Below are 15,000 nucleotides of genomic sequence, written 5' to 3'. Positions count from 1 at the left end.
GCGACTGCCGTGCTTTGCGGCATAGCACCGTGCGCAAAAACGGTGCGCATGCAAGAGGTGTCAGAGCAAGCGAACTTGTGCCACGAGCAACAGGTCACTAAAAGCCTATAGATGACGGTGTTGGAGGAAAAGAAAAATATCGAGAAAGCACTGCGGTGTGCCGTGCGTAGGGACGGGCGCGCGTGCCACATGCCGCCGAAATATGGGTGTCGGAGAAAACAGAGTGCCGCGCGTAACGAGGGGCGCGCGTGTTACAGAGAGATATGCCCAAACGCATGAAAGTGTACGCAGGTGTCCTAAGGCAGTTTTTTTTTTTTTTTTCCTCATTTTGATGTCGCCCCGGCTGACGCGGTTTTCGTTTTTCCGTGCCGCCCCGGCTGACGCAGTTTTTGCGCCGCCCCGGCTGACGCGGTTTTTGCGCCGCCCCGGCTGACGCGGTTTTCGCGCCGCCCCGGCTGACGCGGTTTTCGCGCCGCCCCGGCTGACGCGGTTCGGACTTTGCACTTTTTGGCTGTGCCTGGCTGGCGGCCCACTCACTCGATCGCCAGGTCTGTTTGCCCCGGTGGTTCCACCGCCAGGCTTAAGCGCGAACTTTTTTTGTTTGTTTTCTTTTGATTAAGCGCAAGCTTTTTTCTTTGTTTTCTTTTGATTAAGCGCGGGCTTTTTTCTTTGTTTTTTTTTTTATTTCGCCCCGGCAGACGCGGTTTTTGCGCCGCCCCGGCTGACGCGGTTTTTGCCGCCCCGGCTGACGCAGTTCGGACTTAGCACTTTTCGGCTGTGCCTGGCTGGCGGCCCACTCACTCGATCGCCATGTCTGTTTGCCACAGTTTTCCCGGTGGTGCCGCACCCGGGCTCGCCCCGGCTGACGCAGTTTTCGCGCCGCCCCGGCTGACGCGGTTTCGTGCCGCCCCGGCAGACGCGGTTTTCGCGCCGCCCCGGCTGACGCGGTTTTTGCGTCGCCCCGGCTGACACGGTTCGGACTTTGCACTTTTCGGCTGTGCCTGGCTGGCGGCCCACTCACTCGATCGCCATGTCTGTTTGCCACAGTTTTCCCGGTGGTGCCGCACCCGGGCTCGCCCCGGCTGACGCAGTTTTCGCGCCGCCCCGGCTGACGCGGTTTCGTGCCGCCCCGGCAGACGCGGTTTTCGCGCCGCCCCGGCTGACGCGGTTTCGTGCCGCCCCGGCAGACGCAGTTCGGACTTAGCACTTTTCGGCTGTGCCTGGCTGGCGGCCCACTCACTCGATCGCCATGTCTGTTTGCCACAGTTTTCCCGGTGGTGCCGCACCCGGGCTCGCCCCGGCTGACGCAGTTTTCGCGCCGCCCCGGCTGACGCGGTTTCGTGCCGCCCCGGCAGACGCGGTTTTCGCGCCGCCCCGGCTGACGCGGTTTCGTGCCGCCCCGGCAGACGCAGTTCGGACTTAGCACTTTTCGGCTGTGCCTGGCTGGCGGCCCACTCACTCAATCGCCATGTCTGTTTGCCACAGTTTTCCCGGTGGTGCCGCACCCGGGCTCGCCCCGGCTGACGCAGTTTTCGCGCCGCCCCGGCTGACGCGGTTTCGTGCCGCCCCGGCAGACGCGGTTTTCGCGCCGCCCCGGCTGACGCGGTTTCGTGCCGCCCCGGCAGACGCAGTTCGGACTTAGCACTTTTCGGCTGTGCCTGGCTGGCGGCCCACTCACTCGATCGCCATGTCTGTTTGCCACAGTTTTCCCGGTGGTGCCGCACCCGGGCTCGCCCCGGCTGACGCAGTTTTCGCGCCGCCCCGGCTGACGCGGTTTCGTGCCGCCCCGGCAGACGCGGTTTTCGCGCCGCCCCGGCTGACGCGGTTTCGTGCCGCCCCGGCAGACGCAGTTCGGACTTAGCACTTTTCGGCTGTGCCTGGCTGGCGGCCCACTCACTCGATCGCCATGTCTGTTTGCCACAGTTTTCCCGGTGGTGCCGCACCCGGGCTCGCCCCGGCAGACGCGTTTTTTTTTTTCTTTCGCCCCGGCTGACGCAGTTTTCGCGCCGCCCCGGCTGACGCGGTTTCGTGCCGCCCCGGCAGACGCGGTTTTTTTGCACCGCCCCGGCTGACGCGGTTTTTGCCGCCCCGGCTGACGCAGTTCGGACTTGGCACTTTTTGGCTGAGCCTGGCTGGTGGCCCACTCACTCGATCGCCATGTCTGTTAGCCACAGTTTTCCCGGTGGTGCCGCACCCGGGCTCGCCCCGGCTGACGCAGTTTTCGCGCCGCCCCGGCAGACGCGGTTTTCGCGCCGCCCCGGCTGACGCGGTTTTTGCCGCCCCGGCTGACGCAGTTCGGACTTGGCACTTTTTGGGCTGAGCCTGGCTGGCGGCCCACTCACTCGATCGCCATGTCTGTTTGCCACAGTCTTCCCGGTGGTGCCGCACCCGGGCTCGCCCCGGCAGACGCGTTTTTTTTTTCTTTCGCCCCGGCAGACGTGGTTCCCCCCCCCCCCCTTTTCGCTCGCCCCGGCTGACGAGGTTTTCGCGCCGCCCCGGCTGACGCAGTTTTCGCGCCGCCCCGGCTGACGCGGTTTCGTGCCGCCCCGGCTGACGCGGTTTTCGCGCCGCCCCGGCTGACGCGGTTTTTGCGTCGCCCCGGCTGACACGGTTCGGACTTTGCACTTTTCGGCTGTGCCTGGCTGGCGGCCCACTCACTCGATCGCCATGTCTGTTTGCCACAGTTTTCCCGGTGGTGCCGCACCCGGGCTTGCCCCGGCAGACGCGTTTTTTTTTTTCTTTTCGCCCCGGCTGACGCAGTTTTCGCCCCGCCCCGGCTGACGCGGTTTCGTGCCGCCCCGGCAGACGCGGTTTTTTGCGCCGCCCCGGCTGACGCGGTTTTTGCCGCCCCGGCTGACGCAGTTCGGACTTAGCACTTTTCGGCTGTGCCTGGCTGGCGGCCCACTCACTCGATCGCCATGTCTGTTTGCCACAGTTTTCCCGGTGGTGCCGCACCCGGGCTCGCCCCGGCTGACGCAGTTTTCGCGCCGCCCCGGCTGACGCGGTTTCGTGCCGCCCCGGCAGACGCGGTTTTCGCGCCGCCCCGGCTGACGCGGTTTTTGCGTCGCCCCGGCTGACACGGTTCGGACTTTGCACTTTTCGGCTGTGCCTGGCTGGCGGCCCACTCACTCGATCGCCATGTCTGTTTGCCACAGTTTTCCCGGTGGTGCCGCACCCGGGCTCGCCCCGGCTGACGCAGTTTTCGCGCCGCCCCGGCTGACGCGGTTTCGTGCCGCCCCGGCAGACGCGGTTTTCGCGCCGCCCCGGCTGACGCGGTTTCGTGCCGCCCCGGCAGACGCAGTTCGGACTTAGCACTTTTCGGCTGTGCCTGGCTGGCGGCCCACTCACTCGATCGCCATGTCTGTTTGCCACAGTTTTCCCGGTGGTGCCGCACCCGGGCTCGCCCCGGCTGACGCAGTTTTCGCGCCGCCCCGGCTGACGCGGTTTCGTGCCGCCCCGGCAGACGCGGTTTTCGCGCCGCCCCGGCTGACGCGGTTTCGTGCCGCCCCGGCAGACGCAGTTCGGACTTAGCACTTTTCGGCTGTGCCTGGCTGGCGGCCCACTCACTCAATCGCCATGTCTGTTTGCCACAGTTTTCCCGGTGGTGCCGCACCCGGGCTCGCCCCGGCTGACGCAGTTTTCGCGCCGCCCCGGCTGACGCGGTTTCGTGCCGCCCCGGCAGACGCGGTTTTCGCGCCGCCCCGGCTGACGCGGTTTCGTGCCGCCCCGGCAGACGCAGTTCGGACTTAGCACTTTTCGGCTGTGCCTGGCTGGCGGCCCACTCACTCGATCGCCATGTCTGTTTGCCACAGTTTTCCCGGTGGTGCCGCACCCGGGCTCGCCCCGGCTGACGCAGTTTTCGCGCCGCCCCGGCTGACGCGGTTTCGTGCCGCCCCGGCAGACGCGGTTTTCGCGCCGCCCCGGCTGACGCGGTTTCGTGCCGCCCCGGCAGACGCAGTTCGGACTTAGCACTTTTCGGCTGTGCCTGGCTGGCGGCCCACTCACTCGATCGCCATGTCTGTTTGCCACAGTTTTCCCGGTGGTGCCGCACCCGGGCTCGCCCCGGCAGACGCGTTTTTTTTTTTCTTTCGCCCCGGCTGACGCAGTTTTCGCGCCGCCCCGGCTGACGCGGTTTCGTGCCGCCCCGGCAGACGCGGTTTTTTTGCACCGCCCCGGCTGACGCGGTTTTTGCCGCCCCGGCTGACGCAGTTCGGACTTGGCACTTTTTGGCTGAGCCTGGCTGGTGGCCCACTCACTCGATCGCCATGTCTGTTAGCCACAGTTTTCCCGGTGGTGCCGCACCCGGGCTCGCCCCGGCTGACGCAGTTTTCGCGCCGCCCCGGCAGACGCGGTTTTCGCGCCGCCCCGGCTGACGCGGTTTTTGCCGCCCCGGCTGACGCAGTTCGGACTTGGCACTTTTTGGGCTGAGCCTGGCTGGCGGCCCACTCACTCGATCGCCATGTCTGTTTGCCACAGTCTTCCCGGTGGTGCCGCACCCGGGCTCGCCCCGGCAGACGCGTTTTTTTTTTCTTTCGCCCCGGCAGACGTGGTTCCCCCCCCCCCCCCTTTTCGCTCGCCCCGGCTGACGAGGTTTTCGCGCCGCCCCGGCTGACGCAGTTTTCGCGCCGCCCCGGCTGACGCGGTTTCGTGCCGCCCCGGCTGACGCGGTTTTCGCGCCGCCCCGGCTGACGCGGTTTTTGCGTCGCCCCGGCTGACACGGTTCGGACTTTGCACTTTTCGGCTGTGCCTGGCTGGCGGCCCACTCACTCGATCGCCATGTCTGTTTGCCACAGTTTTCCCGGTGGTGCCGCACCCGGGCTCGCCCCGGCTGACGCAGTTTTCGCGCCGCCCCGGCTGACGCGGTTTCGTGCCGCCCCGGCAGACGCGGTTTTCGCGCCGCCCCGGCTGACGCGGTTTCGTGCCGCCCCGGCAGACGCAGTTCGGACTTAGCACTTTTCGGCTGTGCCTGGCTGGCGGCCCACTCACTCGATCGCCATGTCTGTTTGCCACAGTTTTCCCGGTGGTGCCGCACCCGGGCTCGCCCCGGCTGACGCAGTTTTCGCGCCGCCCCGGCTGACGCGGTTTCGTGCCGCCCCGGCAGACGCGGTTTTCGCGCCGCCCCGGCTGACGCGGTTTCGTGCCGCCCCGGCAGACGCAGTTCGGACTTAGCACTTTTCGGCTGTGCCTGGCTGGCGGCCCACTCACTCGATCGCCATGTCTGTTTGCCACAGTTTTCCCGGTGGTGCCGCACCCGGGCTCGCCCCGGCAGACGCGTTTTTTTTTTTTTCTTTCGCCCCGGCTGACGCAGTTTTCGCGCCGCCCCGGCTGACGCGGTTTCGTGCCGCCCCGGCAGACGCGGTTTTTTGCGCCGCCCCGGCTGACGCGGTTTTTGCCGCCCCGGCTGACGCAGTTCGGACTTAGCACTTTTCGGCTGTGCCTGGCTGGCGGCCCACTCACTCGATCGCCATGTCTGTTTGCCACAGTTTTCCCGGTGGTGCCGCACCCGGGCTCGCCCCGGCTGACGCAGTTTTCGCGCCGCCCCGGCTGACGCGGTTTCGTGCCGCCCCGGCAGACGCGGTTTTCGCGCCGCCCCGGCTGACGCGGTTTCGTGCCGCCCCGGCAGACGCAGTTCGGACTTAGCACTTTTCGGCTGTGCCTGGCTGGCGGCCCACTCACTCGATCGCCATGTCTGTTTGCCACAGTTTTCCCGGTGGTGCCGCACCCGGGCTCGCCCCGGCTGACGCAGTTTTCGCGCCGCCCCGGCTGACGCGGTTTCGTGCCGCCCCGGCAGACGCGGTTTTTTTGCGCCGCCCCGGCTGACGCGGTTTTTGCCGCCCCGGCTGACGCAGTTCGGACTTGGCACTTTTTGGCTGAGCCTGGCTGGTGGCCCACTCACTCGATCGCCATGTCTGTTAGCCACAGTTTTCCCGGTGGTGCCGCACCCGGGCTCGCCCCGGCTGACGCAGTTTTCGCGCCGCCCCGGCAGACGCGGTTTTCGCGCCGCCCCGGCTGACGCGGTTTTTGCCGCCCCGGCTGACGCAGTTCGGACTTGGCACTTTTTGGGCTGAGCCTGGCTGGCGGCCCACTCACTCGATCGCCATGTCTGTTTGCCACAGTCTTCCCGGTGGTGCCGCACCCGGGCTCGCCCCGGCAGACGCGTTTTTTTTTTCTTTCGCCCCGGCAGACGTGGTTCCCCCCCCCCCCCTTTTCGCTCGCCCCGGCTGACGAGGTTTTCGCGCCGCCCCGGCTGACGCAGTTTTCGCGCCGCCCCGGCTGACGCGGTTTCGTGCCGCCCCGGCTGACGCGGTTTTCGCGCCGCCCCGGCTGACGCGGTTTTTGCGTCGCCCCGGCTGACACGGTTCGGACTTTGCACTTTTCGGCTGTGCCTGGCTGGCGGCCCACTCACTCGATCGCCATGTCTGTTTGCCACAGTTTTCCCGGTGGTGCCGCACCCGGGCTTGCCCCGGCAGACGCGTTTTTTTTTTTCTTTTCGCCCCGGCTGACGCAGTTTTCGCCCCGCCCCGGCTGACGCGGTTTCGTGCCGCCCCGGCAGACGCGGTTTTTTGCGCCGCCCCGGCTGACGCGGTTTTTGCCGCCCCGGCTGACGCAGTTCGGACTTTGCACTTTTTGGCTGAGCCTGGCTGGCGGCCCACTCACTCGATCGCCATGTCTGTTTGCCACAGTTTTCCCGGTGGTGCCGCACCCGGGCTCGCCCCGGCAGACGCGTTTTTTTTTTTCCTTCGCCCCGGCAGACGTGGTTCCCCCCCCCCCCCTCCGTCTTTCTTTTTGTTTTTTTTTTCGCCGCGGCTGAAGTGGATTTTTCGGTGCCTCGACGCCCCGGTAGTCGCGGTTTTTCCGTTTCCGCACGGCCCCGGCTGACGCTGCTCGGTCACAGTCGCCTTTTGTGAGGATTGCAGACTTCTTGAGCGCGGGTGTTTTTTTTTTGTTGTTGTTGTTGTTTTATTACGCATTCGCTCCAGCAGACGCTGTTTAGACTTTTTGTTTCCTCTTTTATCCTGCGACGAGGTGACGAGGTTTATTCGGTGCCCCGCCGCCCCGGCTGAAGTGATTTTTCCTGTCCCGTGCCGCCCCGGCTGACGCGGTTGGGACTTCGCGTTTGTTCGGCCGCCACGGGTTTTGGCGCACTCGCTCGGTTGCTTGTTGTTGCCACTTGTTGCGAACCCAGGTTTCTTGAGCGAGCGCGGGCGTTTTTTCTTCCTTTCTTTCTTTGTTCTATGTGTTAGCGAATCGGCCTTTAATATCACACGAGGACTCACAACCAACAATTTTCAGTTTGAAGTGTAAAAAATCTGCAGGTGTTGACGTAACTGACTTGCCCCGTACCCTTGAGTACATCCATGAAGTTCTCGTAGTACTACTAAATCGCATTATTCCAAGTGGAGAAATTCCCATAAACTTGCAAACCTCTACACGAAAATCGGTGCGCGTGATAAAGTTGAAAATTATCGTCCGATATCAAATGTGCCTTCTATAACACAAATTCTAGGAAAAAAAAAAAAAAACACTTGTTCGCCGTTCTCTGCGCCGTGACTGGCAGCACTCCGGCGAAGCGAAACGGGGTCGATTCGAGCACGATATCGGCGTCTTTCGACGTGCTCGCCGGCGACCGTCGCACGAGTACGTCGCACGAGCGCGTCTGCCGGGGCGCCGTTTGCGAAGCCGACGCAAAAGTGGGAACCGCCGCTCGGATGATCGCCGCTTTCGGCAGAGTGAGTGTTGGCACTCCGGGGAAGCGAAACAGCGTGAATGCGCCCACGAAATCGGCGTATTTTGAAGTGCCCGCCGGCGACCGTCGCACGAGTACGGTAAACCGCGTCAGCCGGGGCGTAGTTCGGGACGCCGACGAAAAAGTGGGAAGCGCAACTCGGATCTTCGCCGTTTTTGCAGGAGTGAGTGGCGGCCCTCCTGCGAGACCAAGAAGCATCGATTCGTGCACGAATTCGGCGCCTTTCGACGTGATCGCCGGCGACCGTCGCTCGAGTAGGGCAAACCGCGTCTGCCGGGGCGGGCTTCGGGACGCCGATGCGAAAGTGGGAAACGCTGCTCGGATGTTCGCCGTTTTTGGCCGAGTGAGTGCTGGCACTCGGGCGAAGCCAAACGGGGCCGATTACGGCACGATATCGGCGTCTTTCGACGTGCCCGGCGGCGACCGTCGCACGAGTACGGTAAACCCGCGTCAGCCCGGGCGGAGTTCGGGACGCCGATGCGAAAGTGGAGAACGCCGCTCGGATCTTCGCCGTTTTTGGAGGAGTGAGTGGCGGCACTCCGGAGAAGCCAAGGAGCGCCAATTAGCGCACGATATCGGCGTCTTTCGACGCGCTCGCCGGCGACCGTCGAACGAGTAGGGCAAACCGCGTCTGCCGGGGCGGGGTTTACGACGCCGACGCAAAAGTGGGAACCGCCGCTCGGATGTTGGCCGTTTTTGGCAGAGTGAGTGCTGGCACACCGGCGACGCGAAAGAGCGCGAAAGCGCCCACGAAAGTGGCGTATTTGGACGTGCTTGACGGCGACCGCTGCAGGAGTACGAAAAACCACGTCAGCCGGGGCGAGCGACCCACGGCGGTCTGGGTGCTTATCGCTGCTATTATAGGGGCACCCCGGCAGACGCAGAAAAAAAAAATTTTTTTCGACCTTCTTTTTTGCTGGTCGAGCTCGGGTAACCCAGGTCGCAATGGGAGCCGCGCACGAAAGCGGCGTCGCGAGACGCGTTCGCGGTCGCTAGTCGCACGAGCTCGGCAACCGCGTCAGCCGGCGCGGAGTTCGGGATGCCGACGGCTAAGTGGGTACCGCTGCTCGGATGTTCGCCGTTTTTGGCCGAGTGAGTGCTGGCACTCCGGCGAAGCGAAACGGGGCCGATTCGGGCACGATATCGGCGTATTTCGACGTGCTCGCCGGCGACCGTCGCACGAGTACGGCAAAGCGCGTCTGCCGGGGCGAGGTTTGCGATGCCGACGAAAAAGTGGGAAGCGCCGCTCGGATCTTCGCCGTTTTTGCAGGAGTGAGTGGCGGCCCTCCTGCGAGACCAAGAAGCATCGACTCGCGCACGATATCGGTGTCTTTCGACGTGCCCGCCGGCCACCGCCGCACGAGTACGGCAAACCGCGTATGCCGGGGCGGGGTTGGCGACGCCGACGCAAAAGTGGGAACCGCCACTAGGATGTTCGCCGTTTTTGGCAGAGTGAGTGCTGGCACACCGGCGACGCGAAAGAGCGCGAAAGCGCCCACGAAAGTGGCGTATTTGGACGTGCTTGACGGCGACCGCTGCAGGAGTACGAAAAACCACGTCAGCCGGGGCGAGCGACCCACGGCGGTCTGGGTGCTTATCGCTGCTATTATAGGGGCACCCCGGCAGACGCAGAAAAAAAAAAATTTTTTTCGACCTTCTTTTTTGCTGGTCGAGCTCGGGTAACCCAGGTCGCAATGGGAGCCGCGCACGAAAGCGGCGTCGCGAGACGCGTTCGCGGTCGCTAGTCGCACGAGCTCGGCAACCGCGTCAGCCGGCGCGGAGTTCGGGATGCCGACGGCTAAGTGGGTACCGCTGCTCGGATGTTCGCCGTTTTTGGCCGAGTGAGTGCTGGCACTCCGGCGAAGCGAAACGGGGCCGATTCGGGCACGATATCGGCGTATTTCGACGTGCTCGCCGGCGACCGTCGCACGAGTACGGCAAAGCGCGTCTGCCGGGGCGAGGTTTGCGATGCCGACGAAAAAGTGGGAAGCGCCGCTCGGATCTTCGCCGTTTTTGCAGGAGTGAGTGGCGGCCCTCCTGCGAGACCAAGAAGCATCGACTCGCGCACGATATCGGTGTCTTTCGACGTGCCCGCCGGCCACCGCCGCACGAGTACGGCAAACCGCGTATGCCGGGGCGGGGTTGGCGACGCCGACGCAAAAGTGGGAACCGCCACTAGGATGTTCGCCGTTTTTGGCAGAGTGAGTGCTGGCACTCCGGCGAAGCGAAAGAGCGCGAATGCGCCCACGAAAGTGGCGTGTTTGGACGTGCTTGACGACGACCACCGCAGGAAAACGAAAAACCACGTCAGCCGGGGCGAGCGACCCATGGCGGTCTGGGTGCTTATCGCTGCTATTATAGGGGCACCCCGGCAGACGCAAAAAAAAAAAAATTTTTTTCGACATTCTTTCTTGCTCGTCGACCTCGGGTGACCCAGGTCGCAGTGGGAGCCGCGCACGAAAGCGGCGTCGCGAGACGGCTTCGCGGTCGCTAGTCGCACGAGCTCGGCAACCGCGTCTGCCGGGGCGGAGTTCGGGACGCCGACGGCTAAGTGGGAACCGCCGCTCGGATGTTCGCCGTTTGTGGCCGAGTGAGTGCTGGCACTCCGGCGAAGCCAAACGGGGCCGATTCCGGCACGATATCGGCGTCTTTCTACGTGCTCGCCGGCGACCGTCGCACGAGTACGGCAAAGTGCGTCTGCCGGGGCGGGTTTGCGACGCGTACGCAATAGTGAGAACCGTCGCTCGGATGTTCGTCGTCTTTCGCCGAGCCAGTGCTGGCACTCCGGCGAAGCCGAACGGAGCCGATTCGGGCACGATATCGGCGTCTTTCCACGTGCTCGCCGGCGACCGTCGCACGAGTACGGTAAACCGCGTCAGCCGGGGCGGAGTTCGGGACGCCGATGCGAAAGTGGGAAGCGCCGCTCGGATCTTCGCCGTTTTTGGAGGAGTCAGTGGCGGCACTCCGGTGAAGCCAAGGTGCGCCAATTCGCGCACGATATCGGCGTCTTTCGACGTGCCCGCCGGCCACCGTCGCACGAGTACGGCAAACCTCGTCTGCCGGGGCGGGGTTTGCGACGCCGACGCAAAAGTGGGAACCGCCGCTCGGATGTTCGCCGTTTTTGGCAGAGTGAGTGCTGGCACTCCGGCGAAGCGAAAGAGCGTGAATGCGCCCACGAAAGTAGCGTATTTGGACGTGCTTGACGGCGACCGCCGCAGGAGTACGAAAAACCACGTCAGCCGGGGCGAGCGACCCACGGCGGTCTGGGTGCTTATCGCTGCTATTATAGGGGCACCCCGGCAGACGCAGAAAGAAAAAAAAAAAAAAAAATGGGGACATGGCGTGCGTCACCGTGCGGCTTCGCAGCGTTGCCGAAGTCGCCGAGCCCTTCGACTGAGCCGAACGGCGGACAGGGAACGTTGGTCGGCCGTTCTAACCTGTCGGTGCCACGCCGAGACGTCGTTAAGGAAAACCGCGTCGTGGGCCTCTACGACGCCGTCGAGTCGTTGTACGTTTGGTGTCCAGCGTGTCGGCGGCGAGTAGCGGACACGTCGTTCACGACTTCGGTCTTTCGCAGTCGACGCGAACTTGCGGAGAGTCGTGGTGCCTCACGTTTTCGGCAGAAACCGCGGCGGAATTTTCCCGTGCGTGCGCGCACGACCTCGGTGCTGTGCCGTCAGCGTAGTGTTGCACAAACTCGTGGCCTACCCAAGGTGCGGTACGTTTGCGGCCGTATCCTCGGTGGGAATTTCGTGAGTAGGGTCGCAAATTCTACGACCCTCGGCGGGTTTGAGAGCGACGTAGACTTGTGGCACGCTCAACGTGCCACACGTTTCGGGGCACACCCGCGGTGAAATTTTCTCGAGTACGCTCGTATTAGTGCCCAAGGAGGTCTGGGTACTTATCGCTGCTATTATGTGGGGGTTCTCGTGAGCGGCGTACGCGAAAGCGACCGGGTGTCTGATATGCGGCGGGCTTCGGCCTCGTCAAGCGTGTCCTCGGGTCTGCTCCAGGGGAATCCACGGCAGTCGTCTGCAGCCTCATCCGCTTGATGCGTTAGGGGCTGGTTGTCGGACGGTGCCGTTTTACCACGATATCGAGGTGTGTTCCGTGTCGTCCTCGGGCGATTCAGATGCGAAAGCGCCGAAGACGCGGGCGTGACCCGTCGTCTGGCGGCTTTGCAGTCTCGGCTCCGTTGCTAGTTCCGGCCGGTCCACCGACAGTGCAGCGGGCTTGGGCAACCCGCACGGCGCGACCGAGTCGATGCAACGAAAAGAGCGAGCATGAACGTGCTTCTTGCCGCACGGCTCCCACTCGTCTTTCGGGAAGGTTGTGCCGTAGCGAGCTCGAACGCCGTCATCTCGGAGTGCAAAATAAGCGTGTTGGGGCGCCTGAAGGTGGCCTCCGCCGCACACAGACTGCGTCCGGCCCGCCGAAGGCGAGGACGGACGCGCAGTCGAACGATTACCTGGTTGATCCTGCCAGTAATCATATGCTTGTCTCAAAGATTAAGCCATGCATGTCTAAGTACATGCCGAAATAAGGCGAAACCGCGAATGGCTCATTAAATCAGTTATGGTTCCTTAGATCGTTTCTTCTTACTTGGATAACTGTGGCAATTCTAGAGCTAATACATGCAGTGAGCCTGGAGCCCTTTGGGTAACGGGTGCTTTTATTAGACCAAGATCGATCGGGTTTCGGCCCGTATTGTGTGGTGACTCTGGATAACTTTGTGCTGATCGCATGGCCACGAGCCGGCGACGTTTCTTTCAAGTGTCTGCCTTATCAACTTTCGATGGTAGGTTACTTGCTTACCATGGTTGTTACGGGTAACGGAGAATCAGGGTTCGATTCCGGAGAGGGAGCCTGAGAAACGGCTACCACATCCAAGGAAGGCAGCAGGCGCGCAAATTACCCACTCCCGGCACGGGGAGGTAGTGACGAAAAATAACAATACGGGACTCTTTTGAGGCCCCGTAATTGAAATGAGTACACTCTAAATCCTTTAACGAGGATCAATTGGAGGGCAAGTCTGGTGCCAGCAGCCGCGGTAATTCCAGCTCCAATAGCGTATACTAAAGCTGCTGCGGTTAAAAAGCTCGTAGTTGGATCTCAGTTCCAGACGAGTAGTGCATCTACCCGATGCGACGGCTCGGACTGAACATCATGCCGGTTCTTTCTTGGTGCACTTCATTGTGTGCCTCGAGATGGCCGGTGCTTTTACTTTGAAAAAATTAGAGTGCTCAACGCAGGCGAGTCGCCTGAATAAACTTGCATGGAATAATAGAACAAGACCTCGTTTCTGTTCTGTTGGTTTTTGGAATACGAGGTAATGATTAAGAGGGACGGACGGGGGCATTCGTATTGCGGCGCTAGAGGTGAAATTCTTGGACCGTCGCAAGACGAACTACTGCGAAAGCATTTGCCAAGAATGTTTTCATTGATCAAGAACGAAAGTCAGAGGTTCGAAGGCGATCAGATACCGCCCTAGTTCTGACCATAAACGATGCCAACCAGCGATCCGCCTGAGTTACTCAAATGACTCGGCGGGCAGCTTCCGGGAAACCAAAGTATTTGGGTTCCGGGGGAAGTATGGTTGCAAAGCTGAAACTTAAAGGAATTGACGGAAGGGCACCACCAGGAGTGGAGCCTGCGGCTTAATTTGACTCAACACGGGAAAACTTACCCGGCCCGGACACTGGGAGGATTGACAGATTGAGAGCTCTTTCTTGATTCGGTGGATGGTGGTGCATGGCCGTTCTTAGTTGGTGGAGCGATTTGTCTGGTTAATTCCGATAACGAACGAGACTCTAGCCTATTAAATAGGTGCGGGGTTCCCAGCACCTTACAACCTTCTTAGAGGGACAAGCGGCTCCTAGCCGCACGAAACAGAGCAATAACAGGTCTGTGATGCCCTTAGATGTCCGGGGCCGCACGCGCGCTACACTGAAGGAAGCAGCGTGTCTTTATCCCTGTCTGAAAAGACTGGGTAACCCGTGGAACTTCTTTCGTGATTGGGATAGGGGCTTGCAATTGTTCCCCTTGAACGAGGAATTCCCAGTAAGCGCGAGTCATAAGCTCGCGTTGATTACGTCCCTGCCCTTTGTACACACCGCCCGTCGCTACTACCGATTGAATGATTTAGTGAGGTCTTCGGACCGATGTCCGGCGCGGCCTTTCGGTTGCGCCGGTCTGTTGGAAAGATGACCAAACTTGATCATTTAGAGGAAGTAAAAGTCGTAACAAGGTTTCCGTAGGTGAACCTGCGGAAGGATCATTAACGGATTGTGAAGGGTGAGCGCCTCAGCTGCGTCTGCGCCGACACTTTCTGCCGCTGACCCCGTTTGGACGCGGGGTCGGCTTTTCCCCCACGGGGCTGCCTGAATGTGGAGCGGCACCCCCGTGACAAATTGTTGCGCCCAGCGGACGCCAACACCGCGACCTTGGACGGTCGGCCAGGTGGCGGACGCGGGTACAAACGGCGCAACGCACTCATAGGTCGGCTTTCGACCCGCCACTGCACCGTGGCTCGAAGCGCTCGAAATGCGCGACCCGACCGCTGCGGGACCGCCTAGTACTGTAAACAGGAGCGGCGGAGCGCGAACGGCGAGTCGTGGTTACGTCGGTAGAAGGCGAGGCTGCGCGTTCCCGAAACGCCAGCCGAGTGCCCTCCCGACCGTTCGAGCGTGCAAGAACGAGACCCGACAATCGCGCGGCGACTGCCAAGTACGAGAGGAACGGCACAAGCGTCGGCGGTCGGTCAAGGAACTGGCGATGTGACGGGTCCGCTGTGCACCAGTGCATACCGTCCCGCCGTCCGCGGCAAGCGCCTCCGCGTCCTCGGGTGACGGAGGCTGCCGGTCGGTTCTTGCAGGCGAGGGATCTCGCTGGCACCGGTTCGCGTTGACGCGCGGCCGGTCATGGCACGGCGATGCGACGGCCGAGGTGCGCAGTACTCGATGGAGGAACCGCACGCTCCGATGACCGTCCCGCCCTCCGCGGCGTATGCGTACCGACCGTAATGGTTGCAGCAGCGCCGGCCGGCTTTTGAATTCGCCACACGAAACACGGTGCGAGATCGCGGTTAGGGGAGCGTCGACGTTGCCAGGCGTTTTGCTTGCTGCCGAGGGAAAGGCGGCACGGCCACGTCGCGCTCGTCGCGATTAGCGGGTCTGCGCGCTTTGGGAAGGTGCCGCAACGACTTGCCGAAAGAGGAAGCACGGAAGAACGAGGGACTTGGACGTCCCGACAAT

At 62.6% G+C, this 15,000-nt stretch overlaps 1 non-coding gene across 1 annotated transcript; it reads left to right on the top strand.

Annotated features, from left to right (window-relative positions):
• The first annotated feature begins 12,212 nt into the window (after positions 1-12,212).
• Positions 12,213-14,027, top strand: LOC142795584 (small subunit ribosomal RNA). The gene has a single exon (XR_012893136.1). It is a non-coding gene; the product is annotated as a small subunit ribosomal RNA (ribosomal RNA).
• The last annotated feature ends 973 nt before the right edge of the window (positions 14,028-15,000 follow it).

This window comes from Rhipicephalus microplus, unplaced genomic scaffold, assembly GCF_043290135.1.
Source record: "Rhipicephalus microplus isolate Deutch F79 unplaced genomic scaffold, USDA_Rmic scaffold_746, whole genome shotgun sequence".
Classification (NCBI taxonomy): Eukaryota; Metazoa; Arthropoda; class Arachnida; order Ixodida; family Ixodidae; genus Rhipicephalus; species Rhipicephalus microplus.
Note: the sequence above shows the minus strand (reverse complement) of the source record. Positions and strands in the feature narration are given on the sequence as shown.